The sequence below is a fragment of the Mustela erminea genome, chromosome 2 (genome assembly GCF_009829155.1).
Source record: "Mustela erminea isolate mMusErm1 chromosome 2, mMusErm1.Pri, whole genome shotgun sequence".
Classification (NCBI taxonomy): domain Eukaryota; kingdom Metazoa; phylum Chordata; class Mammalia; order Carnivora; family Mustelidae; genus Mustela; species Mustela erminea.
Genome location: NC_045615.1, coordinates 61146929 through 61160583, shown reverse-complemented (window position 1 = coordinate 61160583; position 13655 = coordinate 61146929). Strand labels below are relative to the sequence as shown.

The 13655-nt window shown below is 36.1% G+C and overlaps 1 long non-coding RNA gene across 4 annotated transcripts in view; it reads right to left on the bottom strand.

Moving 5' to 3' along the window:
- LOC116584550 overlaps positions 1–13655 on the bottom strand; it is a 195657-nt gene that overhangs the window by 70190 nt on the left and 111812 nt on the right. For all 4 annotated transcript variants that reach the window (XR_004283229.1, XR_004283228.1, XR_004283227.1 and 1 more), the window contains one exon: positions 11883–11952. This is a non-coding gene — a long non-coding RNA (uncharacterized LOC116584550). The remainder of the gene's footprint in view (positions 1–11882; positions 11953–13655) is intronic.

Genomic DNA, 13655 nt, shown 5'->3' with positions numbered 1-13655 from the left:
TCCCATCCCCTCACAGGAGCTAGAACCCACGCATTCTCTGGCGCGCTGGCGGCTTAGGAACCAAGACCTGGTTTCTCCGCCGCACTCTTTCTGCCTCAGCGCCAGGGGAGGCTGTCCTGGGACCAGGGACGTAAGTCCCTGTCCCTAGCCGCCCCGATTCCCACAATTTCCCCCCCGTGATCCTTTGCTCTTTTGGAGTGCCTTCAACCAGTCTCCAAGTTAATGCTGGTCCCCAGACGCAAAGCACTCTCGCTCATTTTGGGGTATTACTTTCCAACCGGTCGCCTCTAGTGGCTCCCTCCCCCTTTTGTTTATCTTCTGATATCAGTCCGCCATTCCCACTCTGCTTTACCTGCCCATGGCGTCTTCTGCCCCTGTAGAGATCCAGACGTGTATAATTCTGATCTCAGGCTGATTTCATGGGAGTTCTTTGGTAGGTAATCAGCTCACTTTGGGGCACAGGTTGAAAAGGCGCCACCTTGTCCCCCTCAAGAAGCTTTTATTTTTGATGAAGTCCCAAGAGTTCATTTTGCCCTTACTGACCTTGCCTTTGACAATGTTCCTAGGAAGACGTTGCTGTGGCTGAGGTGGAAGAGGTTGCTGCCTGTGTTCTTTTCAAGGGTTTTGATGGATTCCTTTCTCACATTGAGGTCCTTCATCATTTTGAGTCTATTTTCATGTGTGGTGTAAGGAAATGGTCTAGTTTCATTTTTCTGAATGTGGCTGTCCAATTTTCCCAACACCATTTGTTGAAGAGACTGTCTTTATTCCATTGGACATTCTTTCCTGCTTTGTCGAAGATTAGTTGACCACAGAGTTGAGAGTCCATTTCTGGGCTCTCTATTCTGCTCCATTGATCTATGTGTCTGTTTTTGTGCCAGTAACATACTGTCTTGATGATGACAGTTTTGTAATAGAGCTTGAAGTCTGGAATTGTGATGCCACCAACTTTGGCTTTCTTTTTCAACATTCCTCTGGCTATCTGAGGTCTTTTCTGATTTCTTATAAATCTTAGGATTATTTGTCCCATTTCTTTGAAAAAATGGATGGGATTTTGACAGGGATTGCATTAAATGTGTAGATTGCTTTAGGTAGCAGAGACATTTTCACAATATTTGTTCTTCCATTCCAGGAGCATAGAACATTTTTCCATTTCTTTATGTCTTCCTCAATTTCTTTCATGAGGACTTTATAGTTTTCTGAGTATAGATTCTTTGCCTCTTTGGTTAGGTTTATTCCTAGGTATCTTATGGTTTTGGGTGCAATTGTAAATGGGATTGACTCCTTAATTTCTCTTTCTTCTGTCTTGCTGTTGGTGTAGAGAAATGCAACTGATTTCGGTGCATTGATTTTATATCCTGACACTTTACTGAATTCCTGTATAAGTTCTAGAAGTTTTGGAGTGGAGTCTTTTGGGTTTTCCACATATAGTATCATATCATCTGAAAAGAGTGATAGTTTGACTTCTTCTTGGCCCATTTGGATGCCTTTAATTTCTTTTAATTGTCTGATTGCTAAGGCTAGGACTTCTAGTACTATGTTGAATAGCAGTGGTGATAATAGACATCCCTACCATGTTCCTGACCTTAGTAGAAAAGCTTTCAGTTTTTCTCCATTGAGAATGATATTTGCTGTGGGTTTTTCATTGATAGCTTTGATGATATTGAGGTATGTATCCTCTATTCCTACACGTTGCAGAGTTTTGATCAGGAAAGGATGCTGCACTTTGTCAAATGCTTTTTCAGCATCTATTGAGAGATGCATATCGTTCTGGTTCTTTCTTTTTTTTTAATTTTTTATTTTTTATAAACATATATTATTAATGTATTGTATCACATTGATTGATTTGCGGATGTTGAACCAACCTTGCAGCCCTGGAATAAATCCCATTTGGTTGTGGTGAATACTCTTTTTAATGTACTGTTAGATCCTACTGGCTAGTATTTTGGTGAGAATTTTCGCATCTGCATTCATCAAAGATATTGGTCTTTAATTCTCTTTTTTGATGGGATCCTTGTCTGGTTTTGGGTTCAAGGTAATGCTGGCCTCATAAAATGAGTTTGGAAGTTTTCCTTCCATTTCTACTTTTTGGAACAATTTCAGGAGAATAGGAATTAATTCATTTTATCCAGATAAGAATATATGAAGGAGCTAATAAAATACTAAAAGGGTGGCAAAGACCCCAGGAAAATGTGCTTTAACCAAATCGGAGGAGACCCCAAATCATGGGGGGAAGAAAGGGGGTAAAAAAAGTTCATAAAAATAATTAAAAAGAGAAAAAAAATAAAAATATATATAAAAAAGAAAAATATATATTTTAGACTGGTGAATAGAACAGGTTCACCCACTTAATTTTCAGAGTATTTTCGTCTCTTAGAAGAAAGTACCTCTCAAAATTTAAAGAATGAAAAACATATATAAGGGTAAACATGATGAAGGGATGGAATATGACCAGAATGATGGAAAAAAAAATTTTTTTTAATTTCTAAAAAAGGAGTTGATAAGTTGGTTGGGAGAATAAAGAAAAAGAAAGTGGAGAGAATTTTCTGAGGCTGGAGACTAGAACACAGCCCTGTGCTAGAGTTAGGGTATATTTTGATATATCAGAAGTTCTATCCCAAATTTTTTTAGAAGAAAAAACCCAATGTGTATACAAAAAATAAAGTTAGATACAATGAAGGATAAAATGTGACTATAATAATGATGGTTCAAAAAAGATTTTTTAAAGGGTATTGTTAAGATAAACTAGTTAAAAAATGTTAAAAGAGGAAAGGGTAAAAGTTTTTAAAAATTAGGAGAAGGAAAAAATAAAATTAAAAAAATTAATTAACTTTGCAAAACTAAAGAATCATGGGGAGAAAGCCATAAATTCCATGCTTTGCTTTCTCCTCCTCTGGAATTCCGCTGTTCTCCTTGGTAAGTGAACTTGGTCATGGCTGGATTTCTTGCTGATCTTCTCAGAGAGTGGCCTGTTGTAATGATTGTCACATGTTTTGCCCGAGGCGGAATTGCACCGTCCTTACTGGGGGCCAGGCCAAGTATTCCGCACGGGTTTGTTTTGGGAGCTTTTATTCCCCGAACGCTTTCAGTAGAGTTCCAGAGGATGGGAATGAAAATGGCGGCCTCCCAGTCTCCAGCCCGGAGGAGCCGAGAGCTCGGGGCCCCACTCCTCAGAAAAAAGCGCTCAATCACTCCCATCTCCCTGGCCTCCAGCTGTGCTCCAAGCTCACCCAGCCTGTGACCAAGCATCTCTGTCTCTGGCACACAGCCCTGCCTGGAGTCTCCAAACCCCAAAGATCCCTGCACTCTTCCAGGAGAGTCTCCCCGGGTCTTGTGGGGTCCCCACTCACAGAGCAGTAACCAGTGTAACAGATCATGATAAGGTAACCCCAAGTTGTGAGCTCACTCCTCAGCTCCGTCTCTGTAGCTGGCTTCCCTGCTTTAATATCTGTAAGCTCTGTGACACTCAGACACCCCCAATCCTTCTGTGACCCCACAGGACCTGAGACCACGCTGTGTTGTATGGGCTTCACCCCTGTTTAGCCTCTGGAGCAATGTCCCTCAGTGGAGCAGACTTTTTCAAAGTCCTGATTTTGTGCTCCCTTGTTCTGCCGCTTGCCGGGAGCCAACCCCTCCCCCACGCGGTCTATCTTTCCGTCGCTTTTGATTCACTTCTCCGCAGGTCCCACCTTTCAGAAAGTGGTCGATTTTCTGTTTCTAGAATTGCTGCTCTTCTCTTCGATCTCCTGTTGGATTTGTAGGTGTTTAGAATGGTTTGATAAGCTGTCTAGCTGATCTCCTGCTACCTGATGTAGTCTCAGCCTGCTACTTCTTTGCCATGTTGACTCCTCCTATATAACTTTTTTTTTGTACAAGAAATATTGACTCCTCCTATATAACTTTTTTTTGTACAAGAAATTTTCTATAAAAATGTACAAATATTCCTGGAGAGGAGCTGTATAACTTTCATCCTGTTCTTAAAAGTGTCCTTGATCTAAAACCAAGTTTAGACTTTGTTTTTAGAACTGATTCATGAGTGAACTGATTCACAGGTGTTGATAATATAAATCAGAGATAAATATAAACAAACATAACGTATGTGTGAAGATATTTATTTATTGCTACAAAAGAAAATACAAAGCTATGAAACAGTTACCTGTGTAGCTACCTAAAATAGTCTTTTAACACTCAAGTTACACAGTGAGACAGTAATTTCATAATAGATAGCTATCTCATTATAAAATTGTGGTCTTGACCAGAGTTACCTGTCTCATATGTTGCCAGTTTCATTTATACTGTAAACATAAGAGGCTTGATTTGGCCAGCAAATTAATTTCACATTCAGATGCCTTGTTAGAGAACTTATCATGATTTATTTCTACATTTGTTACTTTACCTTAAGAATTTCATCATTATTCAGATATAGTTGACATAAAAAAGGTAAGTAACCATCTTTACTTAAAATCCATATATATAGGGGCGCCTGGGTGGCTCAGTGGGTTAAAGCCTCTGCCTTCCTCTCAGGTCATGATCCCAGAATCCTGGGATCGAGCCCCGCATCAGGCTCTCTGCTCAGCAGGGAGCCTGCCTCCCCCTCTCTCTGTGCCTGCCTCTCTGCCTACTTGTGATTTCTGTCTGTCAAATAAATAAATAAAATCTTTTAAAAAAAATCCATATATATAGAAAATCTTCTATTAGACTTAGCACTTTTAATAAGTATCTGAAGTGAAAAATATTTCTTAAGTATAATTTGTCCAACATCCTGGAGATTTTTCTTATTTCTGGACCTCTTCCCATTGCTTGTAACCAGTTCTTCTTTTCTGAATTTAGATCTGGGTCCATGCCCTTTGTAGTCTCCCCCAAATAACAGGATAAGCACGGCAACCTCAGAAGAAGCGAAGCAAGAGATTGGGGGCATATTCTAATCACATTTTCAAGGTCTCTTTCATCCTCCCATATTGCTACACAAAACATAATAAAGATTATTTCCTGCTTCTGCTATATGCTGTGATAAGAATCAAGTAACAAAGAACAATGTCCACTCTGACCAATACTGAGAACAGCAAAACTTGCTCAATACCTACCAAAGTGTAAACTGACTCCTGATGTCACTGAATGTAGTTACACATTTCGGTGTGTTGGCAAGAAAAATAAAATTTGTGAGAGATGGAAAGCCAAGTGAAAAGAAGAATCAAGGACACATGTTTTAAAATCCTAAAACAGGAGAATTCTCCCACACCTGTAACTTTCCACTTAAATGCTAATTTGCCCATGATGATTTTTCATACTTTGTTGCTTTCCTTCTCTCCACCTTACATAAAATGGTGTTCATTTTGTGTGGGACCCAAGAAAACATGTCCTAAGATTCTATTTCAACTCACACTGTGATAAGAATACAAGCGTTAAACATTTTTTTTAATTGAGGTGAAGGGGCACCTGGGTGGCGCAGTCATTAAGCTTCTACTTTTGGCTCAGGTCATGATCCCAGGGTCCTGGGATGGAGCCCGCATCCAGCTCCCTGCTCAGTGGGAAGCCTGCTTCTCCCTCTCCCATTCCACCTCCTCATGTTCCCTCTCTGGCTGTCTCTCTCTCTCTGTCAAATAAATAAAGTCTTTAAAAAAATAAAAATAATAAAAATAATAAATTGAGGTGAAGACTTTATTGAACAAAGTATGAAGTTTCTCTAAAAAACATAAAAACAAAAGGTTCAAGAAAGCACAAAGCATGTTAAGTCATGAAACATCTGCTCTACAAAGGCAAAATAACAGTTACAAAGGCATCATTGCTATTAATATTTTTCAATATCCCCTCTTAAAGCCAGAGATCAACCAAAGGTTAACAACTGCCATAGCGAAGACCTACATAAACTTCTTACTTAGCATACCCAAATAGTTGAAAGCTTTTTCCAGATGTCACCTTTCTAACCAGTTTAGTATTTAATGATTAGCTTATATGGTAAAATTCAATCCTTTATTTCTGAGGCTATTCTATTAGAATTTTATCTTTAGTACAAAAGGGATATAATGTTTCTCCAGGAATCTTGGAACAAGCAAAGAAGGAAAAAGGCAAAGAAACAAAAAAGAAAATCTTTAAATACTTGTAAAGCCACCTGCCAGAAAGAAACACATGATATTTATCATTTTAGACTCTTCATAGTATATAGGCATTATGGATGGAAATGATAATTGCCCACATGCCTTCTTCCACATTCTCTTCTATCCTTCATGTGCCATGTGTTGAAGATGGCAGTGCCAGAGAAGCGAGAAGCTGATGCCCTATATTACCACAGGGAGCATCACCCACCAAACATCCAATTAGACTGAGAGGCAAGTAAAATAAACATATTAGAAATAAGAAATAAGCATATTAAACTACTTACATTTTCACTATAGTTTTTTAGCAAGATTAGCTTATTCTAATATAATAATTCGTAATTTGAAGTGAGATGTTGTCTTTACAAATCCTTAAATACACGTCATCCGCTGAGCTGTTGGATTCTGAGTGGTGAGAAATCTGATATCAGAGACGAAAAAACAATGAGCCTTATGCATAGTGGAAAATGGTTAGAGAGAATATAAAAAGTAGTGTGTGTTGGCTATTACAGGAGAGCAGCTATTATGCGAAACAGATAAGCCCAGGAAAGAATGTGCTGATTTGCAAAGGAATGGAGAGCTAATAAATTGGGGGCCCTGAAAGAACTGGAACATATGATTACTTCTAGAAACCAAGCAGTAAGACATAACATAGAAAAAGTTGGAGGGACCAAAGCCCTTTAAGACACAGCCTTGTGAAGAAGGCAGAACATGACATGGATCTTTAGCTTTGATAGGACTTGAGCCACTTCTGTAAGAAAGAAGGTGAGTGTGAGCATAATAAAATGTATATCCCATGATTAGAAGAGATAGCTATGAAAGTAATAGAGCTATATCTTCATTAAACAATTTTTATCCTCTGAATACACACACTCATTTTCAAGACCCCTTGCATAAAAAGATGATGTTTAACTAATTCTCCTCAAAGAAAGTGAGCAGACTTTCTATGTCTCGAGCAGTGAAGGCAACTATGCCTTCTCTACACTCCTTTTTTCTCCCCTTGCTGACTAGATGATGCAGGTGTACTGAAGCCAAGTTTTGAGTATGGAGTAGCCTCATGATATACTGTGATAGATCTCTGAATGACTCCATGGAGCAAGCTTTCCTCACTACCTTTCCCCTACCACATTCACAAACAGATCAAGATCAGATTGTGAAACAAATGACTTTATACTGTATTAGGAACTGTGATGTTAGGATCTTGATAGCAATTAGCATTATTTCCTTAATACAAATGGATAAATAGATCATGTTATATTTATGTAATGGGATACCAAACAACAATGTAAATGAATAAATTAATAATTACAGGCATACATGATATCAAGGGCCAACCTTAGGATTAATGTTCCTGAGGCAAAAATAAATAAACAAGTTTAAAAAAAAAAAGAAATAAAAAAAAAAACAAATTTAATATATCTAAGAGTTAAGTTATCTCTGAGAGTGAAGAAAGGAGTATGAGATTGGGGAGGAAGATCAGACACAATGTTTAAAGATTAAGGTAATGTTTGATGTCGTTGTATCATGTGTTTTTAATGTATTTACTTTTTATAAAAATTTTCATTGTTCAATCAACATTTGCTTTAAAAAGACTTAAAACCAATATATTCAGTAGTAACATTTTTGAATCACAAATATATACCTACAGGGTAAATAAATGAATAACTCCCCTAATAATACAGAGATATGTACTTAGCACTTTGTAAAAGCCTCCAATGATAGCATTAGGCAGGCTTCACAGAATGCTGCATCTCAAATAACTTTGTAGTCAACATGATGTTCTCTGGACAATTGAAGGCAATCATAAAGTGGCTCTAACAATTAAAAAAAATACAAATTACTGATATCAAATACACAACCAAAGAGTTTGAATAAAATTATTTCTTAAAATGTGAGGGGGCAATATTTACACTTATAAATTGACATACAATATACAGTTTGAAATATGTATGCATAACTATAAAGTAAATATAAACAGATATGTAACCATCAGTGGTGTGATTTTTATACTTTTTTGTAAAGTTTTTTTCCCCCCATGGGTGTGTGTGTATCATTTTTACAAAAACTATAGTCATTCCTTTAAGAAAAAAAAAATCGGAAAATACTTTGTACCACAATGAGTGTTCTGAAATGACTTTGCCACTTTATGTTCTATATCATTTAGCTATTAATGCATAATAAACCACCCCTCCCATAATCTGATAGCTTCAAATAGGAGCCATTTATTATTCCATCATGAGTCTAAGGATCTGCTGGGTAATTCTGCTCATCTGAACAGGTTCAGCTGATCTTGACTAGCCTAGCTCATGTTTCTTCAATGAGTAGATGAGTCAGCTGGAGGCTGGTCACAGCTGGGATGACCTGGCCAGATCCACCGCTACAGGCTGTCCCAGGTTTACTCTCATAGCGGAGGAAAAGGTTTACAAGCGTCAGTGAAAGTACAATGCTTTTTGAAGCTTATATTCAGAACAGTCACTTCTACTGAATTCTTTTAATTTAAGAGAGTCAAAAGTGCAGCCCAAATTCAAGAGGTAAGGAAAAAGACCCCAGCTGCTGTAGGGAGAGATGCAGGTATTGTAACAGGATGATGGGGTGGGGAATAGGGCCATTTGGGCAATTAATCTATAAAGGATCTCATTTAGAGCCTAGAAATAAGAGCCAATTCTTCACTGAACCAACCCAAAATCTACTCCATCTCTTTGACATTACTTATTTCATCTGTCCAAATGCCCTGTTTCTCTAGAGCTTCCAGGGGGACCTGAACTGTGAGAATTTTATATCTCATAATCCTGAGCCTCATTTCTACATATTTTAGTTTAGTCATTTATTTAAAACAAAACTACTGAGTACTATGCTAAGTATAGGAATAAAACAGTAAATGTGGCATAGTCCTTGTCGCCAATGAACTTTCAGATTAATGGAAACTGCAAACATGGGAATAGTGACTTAGGGGAAAAAAAGGGGACGGGGGTTCAGTGTTTTATCTGAGTCTGGATGTGGTGTAAGGAGCCAGAGCTTCCACGGGATTAGTTGGTGGTGTTTTAGAATAAGACGTACAGGTGCTGTTCCTGCAGCAGCAAGCAAGAAGGCAAGAGAGGAAATGAAACCAAGGAAACCAGCAGGTCCCATATAGAACAAATGAATAAAAGAGCATCACACATAAAGGACAGATGAACACAATCTTTCTTCTATTATCTCCTACATTGGGGGAAAAAAAACAACAACTTTGACCATCATTTAGTGTACATAACTCTACATGTCCATAGAGATTCACTCCCATACCCAGTGCCCAGCCTAGGATCGAGAGTTCTAACTTCTTCCCCAAAATTCCACTTCAGAGTCCGGTGGAAGCCATCAGAACATAGTAGGACCTCTTCTTCCACCATTACACGTCCACATTAGCCAAATTCCTCCTAACAGGATGAAGTTCCAAAGCCTGGAACATTTGATTTCTTTCTCTAACAAATATGCAATGTAGATATATTAAAGAAATATTGCATTGCCATACCATTTTCGTGATCTCCTTAATTCCTACTAACCTTAAGTTTCCCATTTTCTAAAAATCCAAAGCAATTTTAATGAATTTCTTCATGGAAAATAAAGAGGAGACTCTAATAATTTCCAATATGTAGCAATACCTATTCCCTGAAATTTCAAAACTCTGGAACCAAGTAAAAATTTGTGATCTCAATAATGACTGCCACAGCTTCAAGGGCCTCTCCTCATATTAAAATAACATTGGAGGAAAAGTTTTACACCTGTGGAAATTTGAAAAACTGCTATACCAGAGGACCACTGGCTATCCCTTTTTTCCATACGAATCTAAAGTTAAATATGCTGTTTCTTGACCGTAATCTTTGTGTATATTTAATTACTCATCATGACTGCTATCACTACCTTTAATAAAATTACTGTATTCTCATATTGACACTATGTAAGGTCTGACTTAAACGTTTGTGATAATAACAATAACAGCAATAGTTAAAATAAGTATAACTAAAATTTGTTGATGACTTTAATATCTAAAAAACATTTTCACATATACTATTTTATCCTTTTTCCTTGGAGCAAGTTATTATCATTCCATTTTAAACTTGGGATAATTAGAAATTGTTTTGAAATTTTTCAATAAAATCTTTTTATTAACAGGTTTTTATGTTACAAGAATAGTATATTCTTATGGCAAAACTAAACCATATAGAAATAGTGTAGGCAGAAGTTCAGAATGGCCCATGACCTTTGGTACTCAGTGATTTTGTTAGAGTATATGGCAAAAGAGAGATTATACAGGTTGGGTCTAATGTAATTTCATGAGCTGTATAAAAATAAGTTTTCTCAGGCTGGTAGAGAAAGAGGAAGTCAAAGAAATTTGAAGCATGACATCATAGCTGGTTTGAAGATGGATAGTGCCACATAAGAGGGATATGGGCAACCTAGCTAACTGACAGGAAAGAAACAAGACTTCAGACCTACAACTTCACAATAATGATTTGGGGCACCTGGCTGGCTCTGTCAGTGGAGCACATGACTCTTGATCTAGGGTTTGTGATTTCAGGCCCCACGTTGAATGCAAGGATTACTTAAGAATAAGATCTTTTTAAAAAAATGTACACACAAAATAATGACTCACTTCTTAATTTGCACATTTTACACCTCACTTCTTTCTCTAGTTTAATCGTATTAACTAGGTAATTATAGTACTGTTACTCTATTCCCAAATGCTTTTTGTTCCAAATAAAGCCAAGAAGAACAGTCATGCCCACGAGATAATAATAGTAGTGTTTTGTCTTTAACTTTACTAGGAATATTGCTTGCTAAATTTTTTATCATTTATTTAATGTAAATACCAGATTGAGTTTTATAAATATTACATCATCAAATTTTCATATGTAATATAGGCTAAGTAATATTTATCCTCATTTCACAGTTGAGAAAACTGAAGCATCATGGAAAATGTTTTCCACAATGAATGATCATAAAATTAATAAGTTGAACATGATCCCCATTAAGCTAAGATCAAATAAATAAAACTGAAACAAGTTTTAATTATCCCCAAAAAGAAGGTAAATTTGAATAAACCCCATGATACAGATATATATTTATTTATTTATTTATTTATTTATTTATTTATTTAATATTTTTTTTATTTATTTGTCAGAGAGAGAGATGGGGGCAGGCAGAGGGAGAAGCAGGGTCCCCATTGAGCAAGGAGCCCAACACGGGACTCAATCCCAGAACCCTAGGTTCAAGACCTGAACCAAAGGCAGACACTCAACTGACTGAGTCACCTGGGTGTCCCACTATACAGAGATTTAAATGTGATAGAAAACTGTTGCTCTATTCCTCTTATCAAAAAAAATGCTAATAAATTCTCTATAGTCTTTAAACAAAAGTCAGATTAAGAAAGTAGTCCAACCAGGAATCTGAGAATTTTATAAATCTAAGTAGACATTATAACATAGCATAAGTTTCCATTTTCATACTGAATTATTCTCATACTTATTTTTAATTAGAATTATGAGATATGGTTACATGAAGTTACATGTAATAAAATGCACTTTTATCCATATGATAAAATGGATATGTTATGGGTGCATTTCATTTTTTTTCAAATTTATGTATCCATATAAGCATCCTAACACAAACATATCTCACATCCTTTTGCAGTCAATATCCTCACTACCACACACAGCATCAGCGACTGATTTGCTGTCTGTAAATATAGATTATTTGCCTTTTCTTGAATATTATATGACCAGAATCACATAGAGTGTGATTATGTCTGCTTACCTTCAGACAGCATGTTTTTGAGATTCATTCACATCGTTGCAAGGATCAGTATATTTCTCCCACATAATATCTGTGGAATGCATTTAAAGAGACAAAGGAAAATGCTAATTTTTAAAACTAATTTTTTAAATCAATAAAATAAAAGAATGAAAATAAGTGGACTAAATTCCCAATTTAAAATCTAGGAAAAGATTAACTTAAGTAAACAAAAAGAAAACACAAGAAAGGAAATAAAAGATAAAAGCAAAAAATAAGGTTAAAAAAAGAAAAATTGTAAATAAGTTAATAAACCAAAAGCCTAATTTTTTCAGAAAATATGTACTAGTAATTTAATTAAGAGAAAGAGAAAACACAAATATACAAAATAAGAAAAAAGAAATAATTATTGCTACAAATGAGGTTTTAAAAATCATATGAAACTACTTTGTAAACCTCTATACAAATAAATTTATAAATCTGCATAAAGAGGATTTTATAGGAAAATATAGTCTATCGAAAATGAGTTCAATGGAAATAGAAAGTAGAAGCAGATCTATTTCCACAGGGGGAAAAAAAACAGGTTTTTTTTTTTTGTTTTTATTTTTTGTCAAGGAACTATCTCACACATACACACACTCATACACACACACATACACACAACAGATTCAGAAGATTCTATGTGGAAATCTTACCACACCTTTAGAGTCTAGATATTTCCAAAGCTATATAAATTTCTTTAGGCTACAGAAAATTAAGGAAACCTTCCAAATTAATTTTTTTTAAGATTTTATTTATTTATTTGACAGAGAGAGATCACAAGTAGGCAGAGAGACAGGCAGAGAGAGAGAGAGGAGGAAGCAGGCTCCCTGCTGAGCAGAGAGCCCAATGCGGGACTCGATCCCAGGACCCTGAGATCATGACCTGAGCCGAAGGCAGCGGCTTAACCCACTGAGCCACCCAGGCGCCCTATAAAATCTATTATAAAATGACAAAAAAAAAAATAGTTCAGCAAGGTAGCAGAATATAAGCTTAACATGTAAAAATCAATGACCTTTATATACACCAATAACAACCATTTAAAAGAAGAAAATGAAAGGATAAGTAAACAAATACAGTAACAATGTTGAAGATAAAATATTTAGGAATAAACTTAATAACTGTATTTATTTAAAAACCTTAATACCAGAAAAATAGACAGTAGCAAATGGACAGATGCCTCTTTTACTTAGATATGACCACATTATCAAGATGTCAATTCTCCCTAAGTTAAATTATAAATATAATGAAGTGCCAGTAAAAAATACCAAAAAAGTTGTTTCCCCTGTGGCTAGACAAGTTGATACCAGTGTTCATGGGTAAAAAACAAAAATATATGTAAAAATAGCTCAAGAAACACTAAAATGAAAAAGCTATGAGAGGAGCCACAAGAAGATATTAGAATACATTACAAAGCCTCTATAAGGAAACAGTATGATACAAGAATGACAGATCACAACAATAAGTACCCAGATTTTGGCTTCTAAATACCATTCTCCACTAAAATAAGCCAGATCTCAACAGATAAATGGTGAATTCCTAACCTGGGATATGAACACTATGAGCAATATCTCATTGTGTACAACAAAGTAGGAAGTGCTTATAAAGCAATTAAGGCAAGTGGAAAGGACACAAAAGTCAGCTTGAATGCCAAATCATAATAATAGAATTAATTAGTAAACTGTGGAAGCAAAATTAAAACCCCTATATGTGACTGCAGAACCTGAGCTCTTAACCACACTACTCTGCCTCTTGGAT